At 47.0% G+C, this 13,811-nt stretch overlaps 1 pseudogene; it reads right to left on the bottom strand.

Moving 5' to 3' along the window:
- Positions 1-2,741: 2,741 nt before the first annotated feature.
- Positions 2,742-13,564, bottom strand: LOC144134602 (tubulin beta-4 chain-like; annotated as a pseudogene).
- Between the last annotated feature and the right edge of the window lie 247 nt (positions 13,565-13,811).

The following is a 13,811-nucleotide window of genomic DNA, read 5'->3' as shown; positions in this document are numbered from 1 at the left end:
CAGACTTCTCTGGAGAGTCAGCAAGGCCGATGCGGGCGATGTATTTCTCTAGAGCAGACAGAGCCTGCTGAAAGTGTTTTCGGGCAGTTGCGAGATATTTTGTAGGACAGCGCTTGAGGAAATGTTGGACAAGGGCTTATTATGCTTACCTATAGGCAGGACAATGGCTAATCGTCAAGGGTCAGGAATGTCCCCAGAGTTCCATATTCTGTTCAGAAAGTAAAGGAGAGTGTCTTTTTCAGGGCTGTCGAGGTTCCTGAGCATTTCGTTTCTTACTCCGTCAGGCTTCTCAGTCGAGAGGCAGCGATACAGTTAATTTGTTCCCAAGCACACGCATCCAGTTACCTGTCGCTGCTGACTGCGTAGGTAGTAACATATCTGAGTCACTTGTGATAAGCGTTGTGTTTTAATGACCATAAAAAATATGCACAGACGGTGACTCAGTCTGCAGTTGCTTGAGTTAGCGGCAGCTCACACGCGGAAGATAGGCTCGCGACGCGCATTGTGGCTGGCGTTAGCCATCTTGTTCGGCCTTGAGCGAGCACTAGCCAACCACAAACGGTCGCAAGCAAAGATAAGGGGTTTTAAAACATAAAAGTACGCAAAGGGACTGAACAGAGATATGTGTTTTAAAATTTTTCTAAGCCAGCTTGCCCGCCCTAATACGCTCTTTAAAGCGAAGTGGATTTTCTCTAAACTTGCGGCTGAAGGCTCTGGTTTCGCCTCCAGTATTTGCTTGGTCCTTGCTGCGTTTCGTTTCGGCTACTGCGGCTCGAAGTGTGGGTCCTTGTCCTTTGAGGCGCTTCTTTTCCGTTTCGGCGATTGGAATGGCGGGATACCGACGTCGCCGACATTGCGTTTCCGCTGCTGGCGTTGACGGCGTTTGGCCTCAGCCTCGGCTGCTCGCTCTGTGGGATCATGTTGGCGCCGCTGCCGCGCTTGGGATTTCGCGGCCCCCTCGGCGGCTCCCACATGAAAATTTGACGAGCCGGACACATCCGCAGCAGAAGTGACGCGTCGTCTTGAAGAAGCGGTTTCTGCAGGGTGTTTCACCTAACACTTTACATAGTTTATAAATATATGCTTTTTCCAGTTAGAAGAGTGATTTTTTTCGGCATAGCATTGTCATCACTGTAATGCATCTGATTACAACTAAGATGTAGTAAATAGCATGGTGGTTAGCTAATATAGAAAACTTAACTTTTGAACTATTACTATTAGGCACCTTAATTACTGAGATGCTTGTAGCCCACAGTAAACAGTGACCCTATCAGTTTTTAGATAGATAGTGCCGCTGAACACAAACGCTAGTGGAAGCTGATTTCTAAAATGTGGGTTGTCGTGTTATCACTGGGCTTCTGAACAAAGGCGTGGGGAATAGCTTGATCTGCGTGTTGACAGCAATCATGTGACTGCAGCTGAATCGTCTTGGTAGGCAGAGCATGACACTTTTTTCCCTCTAAGGCATAAGATCAAGCGTCCTTATATGCATTGGAGAAACCTGCATGAAAAGTGATTGCCCTAAACAGGTAATCACAACGAGCAGCGCTACTCTTGCCGAGGACGTTTGGCAAAAAGGCAGAACCTCCCAGTCTGCATAGACGCGCAATATGCCGGAGCGATACCTATAAATGCAGAGGTTAATTTCAAACGGTACCCCGCGTATCCACGCTCCTGGCTAAGAAATGTTATTTATCGCCTTTGACTGAGTGTAAGTACCACTCGATATCCAGTTAGCTGCGGCGCGCATATGTCAATAGCAACCTTTTCCGGAAAAAACCGAAAAATGTAGCCTGTAGTTACAGCATAGAGGCCCCAGTCCGCGTGGCACTGCAGTTGTTCTTCCTTCTCGTCTCTCTCTCTCTCCTTCCTTGCTGTCCCGTTCTTATCCTCGTGGCACTGCTTCGCGGTTACGCCAACGCTGAGCTACGCCGAGATCTCGAGGTGCGAGGTATTAACAGCTGAAGCTGTAAAATAAGGACTCCTTCAACTAATGAAGTGCACATATAACTATTATTGCGATAGAATTAAAAGTCCAGATCACGAGAAAAGCCAGCGTCTGTCCGTCCGTGTCAGTTTCCGGGGCCCACCTGCTACGCTGGGAAGCTGATAACCTGCCCACCATAGCACGTTGCAATGAAATTCAAAGAAATTGAAAGTGCAGTTGCCACCAGCCTACTGTAGCACTGCGCGTCAGCTCATTGGTCCAGGGATATATAGGAAGTCTCCCGAAGAACTGTAGATGCAAATGTGAGTCTTACGGGAGCTCTGAAAAAGCATCCGCAAGTAAATAACAATGTAGTGCAGGTGGTGCAAGAAGGCCCTAAACCGAGTGCCGTGCTCTGAACCCTACAACACCACTGTTAGTTTCCAATAGTTTAGATGAAATTAGTGGACGAATAGCGCATTCAGTGTGCTGCTATTCAAATCCAACCCTTTATTTCTGGATTGAAAGAGCGGACAGAAGATATGCCTAATACAACAATTCTTTCTGCTATCAGATGTGAAATTTTAAACATGTTATTAAAGGATTTGAATTGATAAAAAATGGGCCATTTCGGTACCTTTTTGTAATGATCCCTTAAAGAGTTAAGCTGCCACCTGTTTAGGTGACGTATTCCGAAGCGCATTGTCATGTTAATAAAATGCTTGTCAGCAGGTACCGAGGCCAGAGGGAATGTTCCTCTAGCACGTCCAGTGAAGGTACGAGGCGAACAGAGTCGGATGTTTGAAAGGCAAAATGACACAAAAAGAACAAGGCTTTACTGAAAAACCTACTTGCGAAAAAAGGGGTCTGCCTACTGTCTCCACTAGTAAAAAAAGTAAAAAAAAATAGTTAAGCCTCTACATTCTATACGCCTTGGAACTCTCCCTCTTCCTCCTCGACTGTAGCTTCCTGGTGCTGCTGGTATTCTGAAATCAGATCGTTCATGTAGTACTCTGCCTCAGTGAACTCCAGTTCCTCCATGCCCTCCCCGGTGTACCAATGCAAGAAGGCCTTGCGGCGGAACATGGCTGCGAAAAACATAAGTACGCTTGGTCACCAGACATGGTTCACAGGTACTACAACTTGTACGCTGTTACAATAAATAGGTATGAATTGGCGGCATAATGCAGGCATGTGGCCAAAAAGAAAAGTGCAAGAACGAGCGGCGCTTACACGTCAACTGCTTGGAGATTCGCTTGAAGAGCTCCTGGATGGCCGTGCTGTTGCCAATGAAAGTATCAGACAGCTTGAGGCCACGAGGTGGGATGTCATAGACTGCGGTCTTAACGTTGTTCGCGAGCCACTCGACGAAGAAGGAAGAGTTCTTGTTCTGGATTTTCAGCATTTGTTCTTCGACTTCTTTCATGGTCATTCATCCCCTGAAGATCGCCGCCACTATCATGTAATGACCATGGCGGGGGTCACAAGCAACCATCATGTTTCTGGCGTCGAACATCTGCTGTGTCAACTCCTGCACAGACAGTGGCCAGTACTGTTCGCTGTGTCGGGACGTGAGTGGAGCAAAGCCAGGCATGAAGAGGTGCAGGCGTGGGAACGGTACCATGTTTACGGCCAGTTTGCGAAGGTCAGCGTTCAGCTGCCCAGGAAACCTGAGAGGAAAGCGAATAGGCTTGATAAGCGTCGACTCAGACTTTCCAACGATGTCGCTTTGGTTAGGATGGTTGGAACAACATATTGGCAGATCCTCTCTGTCTTGATTTTTCCACCCTCACTTTCAAACCCCTGCCCGATTGTCGCCCTCATTCCCATTTGCTGACCCTCCCTGGCCCTCACCCTCACTTCTTTGCTTCCTTGGACACTTCATTATCTCCTCTTGAATACGCGCCAACCCTTCCTGCAGCGTCCTCACTCATTCCAGCACCTTTAATATCAGAGTTATTTTTGTTCTAATACTTCCTGCGTGTTTCGGACATTGAATGCAGGTCATCAGTGCTATATTCTGTAGAAGTTGATCATTCCAAGCTTCTATCCTTTAATAAAAGCCAGTCCACAAAAAGTAGCGGCGATTCTGAACATATCACTTGGTTCAGACGCGTCTTAAAACGACCTCACATGGCACTCCATATACGAAGCAGTTAGTGTCATCGGAAAACCTAAATTCTGGCCAGGATGCATGCTTTCTTGTTCATGATGAGGATATAAGTCCCCTTTTGATGTCACACAAGTCGAGAGGAATAAAGAGTGCTGTGGTCTTCGGAGCTTCCTTCAGGCAAAATACTAGGAACACAACAACGAATAATAAAAACAAGCCGCAACGAGGTAAATGTTTGTGGACATACAGGCTTGAAGCATTAAGGACATTGGGTTAAAAGGCTTTATGCACTTTACAAGTGCAATTTACAATGCGAAAACTGCGCCCCAACTCGATATTCAGAAAAGTGCCGGACACTGAGATACGGTCTTAAATCCTTTTCAGATCTCGCGCTGCTCATTCCTAAGCGCAGAAACTTTCATCGCAGTTTCTTTTCAACTCGACAAATGAATGTGTCAGAAAAGTGTAACCGTGCCCTGAAATTCAGTTCGGAGATTATTATATCCCAAGAGAAACGTTGAACGCTGCCCTCTCGCATTACAGGATGACAAAGGTCTGCTTCGTGTAAATAAAAAAAATTATTTAAGGACTGGAGCTCGTATTAGCGAATGTACCCAGCTCTCAACAGCTTGATAAAGCAAACGCTGAACGCGGTAACTGCCGGGATTCATGGAGCGTTTTTACGGCGGCAGGTCTACGATTGATAAAAATTCGAGCGGAAGGCACGGGCAATGTATGTGCGTCGCATCTAAGGGTTTATTTTCTTCTACAGACTGCGTTCTGTGGTAGCCTAGTCACATCCCCCTCGGTTCCGAATGCAAAGGTGCAAATATCGTTATTATATGTGTCAAGTGCTGTCGAAAAACACTTCGCTCTGAACTACGCTAGATATATCACGCTTCGTCTGCATTCTTTCCTTTCTCGCTACACACGCGACAACCCATCTGGCGTCAGGGCGTCAGGTAAGCGAAGCACCGCATTCACATGTGTTAGATTCTGCGTCATTCCTGACTTTCACTGCAGTGTGCGCCTACTTTTCGGAAAAAGTTCAAATCACGTGTCAAGAGAGCGCGGTTGACATACTTGTGGCGTAATTCAATGGGCCATCCAGAGCTCGTTGTCTTGCTCCCCGAGACCGGAATGCGTGTTTCAATGGACGACGTGGATTCAGGTCCTTAGTTCTATTAGAAAATGACGACATGTTTCCTAGATTCCCTCGATATCTTGCTCCTTCCCGGATTTGGAGATGCGCTCTGTATCGCAGACTGGAATTCGCCATTAGCCATTCCAATCCAGACAGCTTCCAAGCGCTAGCCACCGTCAGCACCACCGATCTTATTCTTTCCAGGGCATAAGCTTGTACTAAAATAAATTCTTGGCTTTTCAGCATGTCTGCGTGAGTTGCTGCCTGCTTGGAACAAGTGAATCACTGTCTCCTTTCGTCATATCCGAAGCAGAAATCTGGTAGAGCACTCTGAGCATGTCTCAGGTACCCTACGCTCAGCAAGCGCGCTCAGGTTGCTTGCTTGTTCCCGTCATAGGACCGCAACGGTTTGCGTTGCTACGCAAGCTGCAACCGGAGTTTTGTGCGAGGAATCGCGGCAGACTGAATTCAACAAGACGGAAACACTCGCGAATGAGAGCTCAGACAGAAGAAGGGCGTTCTTTCGCGCATGTTTTCGTCCTGTAGTAACGATACTACCGCGGCTCCGTGCCCAGTAAGCAACCAACCGGACCGCGTTCTTACCTTGCTATAGCGTTTTGGGGTTCCGATGCATGCTGATTTAGTGCACATGTATAGATAAAGTTAAGCACCCCCCTTACACATGTGGTTACACCCGACATTGTTGCAGACACCAAGTGGTTGAGATCTCCGTAAGTGGGAGTCGTGATCTTGAGGGCCCGGAAGCAGATGTCATACAGAGCCTCGTTGTCAATACAAAATGTACCGTCTGAGTACTCCAGCAACTTGTGCACAGCCAGGGTGGCATTGTAGGGCTCCACAACGGTGTCCGACACCTGGAGGTGGAACGCCGCCCCTTATAAATGTGGCATATCAGATGCACCACGGGTACAACGAATTCGCATCCAAAGGGTTTTGTCACAAACCTTAGGACTGGGGACCACGCTGAACGTGTTCATGAGGCGATCGGGGTACTCTTCCAGGATCTTGACCAGGAGCAGTGTCCCCATGCCGGATCCGGTGCCGCCGCCGAGGGAGTGCGTCATCTGGAAGCCCTGGAGGCAGTCGCATGTCTCCGCTTCCTTGCGGACCACGTCCAGCACGGAGTCCACCAGTTCGCCTCCTTTCGTGTAGTGCCCCTTGGCCCAGTTATTGCCCGCTCCACACTGTCCTGAATAGGCAAACAGTTAAAGTCGTATGTTTTTAACAAAAAAAACCTGAGAAAAAAATTGTTACCAGAAATCGCACAAAGGAAATGTCACGTATTGAACACACTGCTCCAACAATTCCCGAGAGGAGGTCATTCTGTATGAATGGAGCAACGACTACAGCGATTAAAAGCAGGCAACAGATGGAGTTCCCGGATAGGACATGTTGTGCTGCCAGCGCATTAACACTCCAGAAAGCGCCTCATGCGGAATTTTATGTTAAACGCTTCGGCAGCAGTATACGGACGTGCGATTAATAGAAATTTTTGAGCAGTGTATCAAATATCTTTCTATTCGATTGTTTGGCTGAGCGAATCAAATTGCATTCGTTCAAAATTATTCCAAACGAATCGAAATTAACCGAATATTTTTCGAATAAGAACGTCGACTAAGGCATGCCGTAGTTTTCTTCCATGGCCATTAAAGAAAACGGTCCATTCAGACGGCGCACAGCACACTGATGCTATCGATCTGCAAGGTTTGTAAGGTTCCACGCCGCCACTATTCATTTCCATTCTTGTGGCAGCGTTCATAATGATCGAATATGAGCTCTAAGACTGGGCTACACGAGAAGGGCTGGGGTAGGTTTAGCAGACCCTGCGGTTATGTGCCCTCACAAAAACCATGATTCCTACGCAGCTCTCGCTCCTCAGCTATTGAAATATGCCGCTAGATTTACGGTATCGTCATAAGTATAAAAGACAACTGTCCTGTCAGTAGTTTGACATGATGGTCGTAAAGCTAATATTCTGACTTCATGTACCCCCTTGGAAGATAAGTGTTGCCTCATTTGACAGCTCTCTCTCCACAGCTCCATATGTCCTACCTCCGTACCGCAGTGCCGCCGTTAGCGCTTCTCTGTGTCGCACGTCATTTCTTTTGTGAGAATACTCACACAGGCAGCGAATAATCGTAAAATATTTGATTCATAATTGAGTCGCTTTTAATCACTAATCGATTCGTATTTATTTCGATTTTAGCGGTACTATTCTATTCGATTTCATAGCGAACCTGCGCTATTCGTATTTGTCTCGGTTCTTAGAAAGTGCTATTCGTACACCCCTAGGCCGCAAGACGTCACCCACACTGCAGCAAGATGTGTAGTAGCGTGAGCCCATGTGTGTGTGCAAGAGGTGCGAAGATCACAAGGCTGCTAATCAGCCTGTCAGGTTCCTAACTCGCTTTAAGGATCACTGAACGTAAATGTCAAACCAAGCAAGATGAATAGATTATTCCTCGAGAACAGTAACGACGTTTTTCTGCGGAGTCGTTGCGATTTCTACGTATGTGAATTGCCTCCTATGGTTTGCAAGAGAAAACGAATCAGGGTAGCTTTTGCTGCAAAAAATGAACTAAATACCCATTTTTGTTAATGGCCACGAACTGATTTCTTAATTTTACGGTGATAGCAAAGTTATGAGTATCAGAGTTTCTTAATATTTCCTATAGAGGTAAATATGGAGGAGCATTGCGTATATTCCTCGATGAACAGGACTACTGATACATGGAAGATGAGGTTTCGTATTTTGCTTGGCTATTGTTTGGCATGAAATGTGAATTTAGCCGTAGGAATAAGACTTCTCGAGATAAACCACAAAGAAATTCTCCTAAAGTTTGCATACCAGCCTCACACTTGCGTTAAATTCATTAAAAATGGATAGTTAAATTAAGGGAAGAACAACTTTTACTAGCGTCTTGTTCTCATCATTTTTGTTTTACTGACTCCTTCCTATGTAATACAAGAAAGGGCCCTTAGAGTATATAAACAACTAAAATGATAAATAAATACATAAACAAATAAGCTAAACGTGTGCGCAGAGGGGAGCATGGCGATGCGGCTACTGATTCAGAGGTGAAATCCACGTTTACGGACCAAATATGCCAAACCAAAAATGAAACCCCATCTTCCTGGCATTCCCGTGGTGGAAGAAGCGCGCTCTAAAAGACTCGCATAGACGATGGCACCACTTCTCCCTCTAGATAATATTGACTATGGTAACTACAAAATGGAGGCGATGTTTTTTTTTTCGATCATTTCTTGATGATTTTGAAACTAAAAATCAAAAAGAAACAATGCTACTGACTATCGTTTACTGAGCACTGTTATACATGCCCACAATACAAGAACGGGAGCGTTGAAGCAGTAAGTGGGCTTGTGTGATGACAACCGGCAGCCGCAATCATTTTCGCGACTCATCAGCTACGCTTCAACTAAAAGAATAGGAAGGCTGGTTGCTATCCTGCCAACACGTGTTCCTGTCACGTACGGAGAATGGAAAGCGATTTGTCACCTCAATTTTGAGGAAATTTGCGCAATTGTCATCATCATCGGCCTGTGTGCACGGAGGGACAAAGGCCGCTCCATATTCTTCCAATTTACTCCGTCCTGTTCCAGCTGCGGTCACCATACCCCCGCAAACTTCCTAATACACTCCGCCCACCTGACTTTCTTCCGGCCCCTACTGCGCTTGCCTTCTCTCGGAGCCCTTCCAGTATTGGCGGCCCATCGGCTATCTCGATTTCGCATTACATGTGCTGCCCATGATTTCAACTATATCGTTTGCTGATCTGTTCTCTTCATTTTCGCTTGCATTGCTCGCTACGCTGTCCGCAACTTAATTTTGAGCCTTTTAGTTAAGCTTCAAGACTCCGTCCCACAGGTGACTGCTGTCAAGACGCAACTTTGTGCACTTGCTTCTTGAGGAATAGTTGTACACTCCTATTCATGACCCCAGAGTGCCTGCAAAATGCGCACCAACCCATTCTTATTCTGCTAGCTTTTCACTCTTGTGGTCCGTGCCTGGCACTGATTTGGCCTTGTTGAACGAAGAACGTTTTCTTTGACACCGATCGTGAGAGGGTTAAAAAATTCACAGGTAAACATTCCGGTTGCTGCGGTTGAGTTTGCGCTGGTAGTGCCATCCCTCTCCACTTGCCACATTCCCACGTTGCTCCTCTCTAGTTTCATCCTCTCCAGTATTTCCTCATCCTCACTACCCTCCTCTTCAGTTTCTCTAAAGCTTCAAATTGAACAAGCGGCGGCATTTTTCAACGTATTACTAAAGGCCGAGACACTCGGAGCGATTTTCCCGCGAAAAACTGGCCAACAGCCGCACGGCGGCGTCCACCGGGCGGCCGGCGGCAGTTCGCCATCGATCATGTCGAGCTGGATAGGTTCGACGAGCGATCAGCTGCTCGCCGAAAGCGGCCAATCCTTGTCTGCCTGATCCGACCAATCAGGGCGTGACCGCGCCTGACCTCTGCCCACTTCATTTCACTCGGCTAGCCAGCTAGGGTGAATGTGGCTACGCAAGCTGTGCGCGTCATGTAATATGATATTGATCGAAGACGCGTTCAGACGGGACCAATACTTTTCTAGCAGACAAAAACGCTATAGCACCTCGCCCAGCTACACGCCGCGGCTAGACCCGATCACAGTCACCACTGCACAGTGTGCGCAGCCCGTCCTGCTAGAATCTTTACAGAGGCTAGAATCACGCCCTTTCTAGCAACACTGAAATCATGGCAACAGCGGGCGCCGGTTTTTCGCCGCAAGTGCGCAGCATGACGACGGCACTTTCGTCGGGAAAGTTCGCTCTGTGTGGGTCGGCCTCCACACAGCTAGCGGAGTAAAATGTGTCAGGTCATGGTGAAAGGAGCTCAGTGTCACGTGACAGTGTGAGGAGAGTCACCAAAAAGGTTGGATTGTGGGCGGGTCTCGTTATGCTTGAAAAGCTGGTTGGTTTGACACCCACTTTTTCAAGGTTAAAAAGGTACCATGTCTTGTTGCTACTGGACGTCACTGTCACCATGTGGCTGCGCCGCCACGCTGTCACGTGGTTGGTCATATGGTGCACAGCAGCTGCCGGCGGCGTGGCGCCGTGGCTGATGGCGTAGTTCGTCACGTGGTTGGCCACGTGACCAAGTTCCACTCGGCCAGCTGTAGCTATCGCGTCACTCCAGGTTTAATGAAAGCTAAACCACCGCCAATTTTTTCCACAAAGAATACAATATATTTCTTCGGGAAACTGGTTCACTGCACGAGAACGATTATTTAATGGGCAGCGCAGTGGTGCAACCCTCGTAACACCTACGGTGGCAAAATGAAACCACTGTGCATTGCCTTCCGTGTTTATAACGCAGACTTGTGAAATAGGTTTGCAAGTTTAATAAAATCAAAACAAAAAGGCTGCTTATATTCAGGGACGCCGTACTGAAGCATGCCATACGAACCGCTCATCTGGAGTTACGACATTATTGAGTCCCAAGATGGTATGAGAAAATAAAAGAAAATATGTTTGCCTTCGATATGTCCGCAGTAAGGCGTCCCTTAACTTTCCAATCAATTTCACGTGATATTAATGTGGTATGCATGGCGTCATACGAAGTCCGCATGTTCGCGTATGCACTGTCGATGAGCCCATATCTAAACCGTATGCTTCATATCGACTTCATATGCACCATTTAGAAAGCATATGAAATTATAGCAGTCGTAATATTCAACGTCTCAGTAGGGAAATTTATGGACGGTTCATGCTGGGAGCGCTCTTGTTTGGGCAATGCATGTTCTTGGACTTTCAGCGGCGAAAAAAGAATTGGTGATTTTCTAGGGAATATTTATCGCTGTGGAAATGCCATCCCCTTCCTATTTTCTCGCCTAAACATTGGCTGAGTCACGTCAACATACTTGTATGAACTATATGCCTAAAATTTGTGGTTCGCGACAAAAGTCTGTGTACTATAATGGTGCGGCTGGCGTAAGATTAAGATCACACACTATTCGGAAAATTTGTCTCTAATAGCGGTCAGGTTAAACACTGTAGATTAAGGACTAGTTGGACAGGAAAGAAGTAGTGTTTGGGCGGGTGTATTTGCAAATGTAGCTTTTTCTTTTCATTAAAGGTGTAATTGATGTTCCCCGCTCATTTAGGCACGGGATTCAGTCCTGTTGTTTAAGCCTCTCTTAAAATCCAAGTCCGCAGGAGCACAGACAGTGAAGAGCAGCCACTTACCAAACACGAAGTTGTCTGGGGGAAACAGTGCCCCCAGTCGATTCGAGCGGACGGCGTCCATGGTACCTGGCTCCAGGTCAACCAGGATCGAACGAGGAACGTACCTCCCACCTGAAGCAAAAATGAAATCTCATTCAGAACGCGGCAGAAAAGATGATATGTGTCAATTACGAATGAATGCATCACCTCGCTTGAATGGTTCCAGGGAGCGGTACAGACGAAAACGCGACAGAAATGAGAAAATAAGCAAGCCAAAGCAACAAGGATGAGAAAACATGCGGCTAAACAATTCAAAGCAAGTCAGAGCCGAGAGAAAAACCTTTAATAAGAGTTTTAAAAGCATCAATTACACTGGGTGTGGAGTAAAAAATAAGCATGTGGAAGGGTTATTTTAAAAGATTGTTAAAAGAAACTAAATTGAAGTGACAGCGGCAGCCAGAAATTTCTCGCTGTGATCCGGTCATTCCGATAAGAGGCCATGTTACACCTAAAGTATTGATTGGACCACTTGGAATCAAATAAATAAATAAATGAAACTCGTACGGCAAACAGGGCAACGAGACAGAACTTCGCCTGCTGAGGAGAAAATTAGCGTACTTTTGGCGCCACAACGATGCGGTACAAGACGCACACGTCAAGGGCACTCAAAGAGAGATTTGTGGGAATGCAGACAATCAAGCTGGAAAAGCTGCAATAATGCAAAATGTCTCAAATGCAAAACGCTGCTAGACGCTACACTGTCAATGCCACAAAATCATGCACGAATAGAACGCAAAGCTCAAACAACACGGGCATGTCGCCGACTGCTCCACTGTGAAATCAGGCGTCATTTTAATTGCGTGAAAAAGCAGCACGGCGCACTCAACGTGACGCGACAGCTGTACAGTGAAAGTAATGAACTAGAGAAAGGCACGCACCACCGGCATCAGCATAGAATACGTTGATTCTTTCAAGCCTCTGATCGGAAGATCCGGTGTATTCGCCGTTGGCATCAACCGAATGTTCAGCGCTAATGTCCTCCCAGAACTGCAAGCGGGAAAAGAAATCACAAACCAGCATGCCGTCACATCAAGTGCCCACGACCATCAAAGGACGATCAGCGCCTGAAAATCGCGCGAAACATGAAATCATGTCAAACGCCTCAGGCAACAAATCTACAGCTACCGGGTCCTTTTTGTCGGAGCAGACGGATTCGCGGACCCAGGTCCCGCAGCAAACCGGCCGCGGGATTTCGGCAGAGACTCACAGTTACTTCAATCCTTTCAGTCGCGTTACGAGTGTTAGTCACACCACGAGCAAAACAATTGTCAACTATTTCCCTTTCCCCCTTCTTGGCAGATAATCGACAACAATTGGCTGCAGCCTTCGCAATCTGCGACCCACCAGCGATACCAAATAGCTCAGCAAAGTTCAAACAAATCTCAGACGACGGCTAAGGTCGCACTCAAGTAGTGCTAGCGGTCGTTAAAACATAAACGTGAAAGCATCCCTCTTAAAACACGCAATGCGTTCCGAGCCGGAGCCGAACAATGTGACACAGAAGCCGCGACTAGGTATAGAGGAACTGCGGCTACAAGCAGCCGCGACTTGTTCACAACTCGATGCTTACGCCCACAGCCTGAAATGAGGTTCTTGAGCACGGTGCTACCGACCCGACGTGAATTTGCGAATAAAACTCACTGCAACATACTCTAAAACAAAAACAAACCAGCATGGGCTTGAGCGGCGAAATTACAGACGCTTGAAGAGGTGACTTACCTTCGAACCGATCTGGTTTCCACATTGGCCTACCTGGATTTGGACAATTTCGCGCATCGTGAAAGATGCCCTCTGGTTTCTCTCAGAAGGGCTTCCACCCAACTGTTCCGGTATTTGTATTACCCTTCGCTGGAACACGTCTCTCTCGACCGTGCTCCTATTCGTACGAGGGACAGCTCAGCAGCGGCTAAGAAAATGTCACGGCTTATTGCGGTCAAGTTAGACTCGGCTGCGAGTTCAGATGGAAAGACTTAAGCTCACGCGACTGATCCGACGTCAAGGTTATGCCTAGTGGAATAGGAATTATTTCTTTTTCGGAAATCGCGAGGTCCTCACATGTAGCCGCACGGGCGAACGGGGTAGTCGTCACCTGCAGCCTTCATGCCTTTCCTTGTCTTCCTTTTCTTCGTGCTTAAAATTACTCGCTCCAGAAAGAGCCGATAGTGGCGCTGAATCTCCAGATTCTTTTTTTTTTTCTAGTGTTGCTTCAGTTCACCGATGCACCGCGTTCAATATTAGAACTAGGACTTCTTATTTGCCTGGTGCACCTGTCTTCAAGCTTGGACTTCTTGTTTTTTTTTTGGAGCAGAAAATACTTTGGTCGAGTATA

This window comes from Amblyomma americanum, chromosome 1 (assembly GCF_052857255.1).
Source record: "Amblyomma americanum isolate KBUSLIRL-KWMA chromosome 1, ASM5285725v1, whole genome shotgun sequence".
Lineage (NCBI taxonomy): Eukaryota > Metazoa > Arthropoda > Arachnida > Ixodida > Ixodidae > Amblyomma > Amblyomma americanum.
Note: the sequence above shows the minus strand (reverse complement) of the source record. Positions and strands in the feature narration are given on the sequence as shown.